This window comes from Habropoda laboriosa, unplaced genomic scaffold, assembly GCF_001263275.1.
Source record: "Habropoda laboriosa isolate 0110345459 unplaced genomic scaffold, ASM126327v1 scaffold41, whole genome shotgun sequence".
NCBI classification, from domain to species: domain Eukaryota; kingdom Metazoa; phylum Arthropoda; class Insecta; order Hymenoptera; family Apidae; genus Habropoda; species Habropoda laboriosa.
The window spans coordinates 752,431-753,202 of NW_017100164.1; positions in this window are offsets into that span (position 1 = coordinate 752,431).

Genomic DNA, 772 nt, shown 5'->3' on the forward strand with positions numbered 1-772 from the left:
TTATTAAACACTTTTAAATTCATTTATTCTTCACTTGTACTAGCTATTATTTAAAATTTTTTATTAATTAACTTTATTTTAAACAATCTATGTAATACATACATATTAAAATTAATATGATAAATTATGCATTACAATATACGTACAAAATAATTTTTCCATGGCCTACTTAAGAAATTACTGTTATTTTCTTGTAAAAATATATTAAATTTTAACAAAAGCTAACTTCTTAATAATTAGAGAAGAACAGTAAAAAATGTCATCACGCTACGTGCGGTTTGTTAAAAGAGAATTTGACATTACTTAACATATGCATAGATAAACATTACAATGAATCTATATTTTGTGATTATATTGTTCTTAATAAAGAAGGTTACTAGATTTTCTTTAACCTATTTAAAAAATAAATTTGTAGCAAACCATTATAGTTTCGAGTTGTATTATACACTAAATATAGAATCATACCTATTTTTATTAATGTTATTGTAATTACAATGAATTATATTACCTTTGAGATAAACATAAAATAGAAGTTACATTACTACTTTATGACACAAAATTCACAAAGAACAATATTATTGTTTTTTGTAAGTGGTGCTAGAAATTACAATAATTTCAAAGATAGTACATGCTTTATCCCTTCTTTATTCTTACGTACAAGACAAAGTTAAAAAATTACTTCCAATTTTTTATAAACTTATAATTAATGCTTCATTTTGATTTATTTAATTTTCTCAACATTTTTTTTAAAAAATTTATTTATAATAATGAA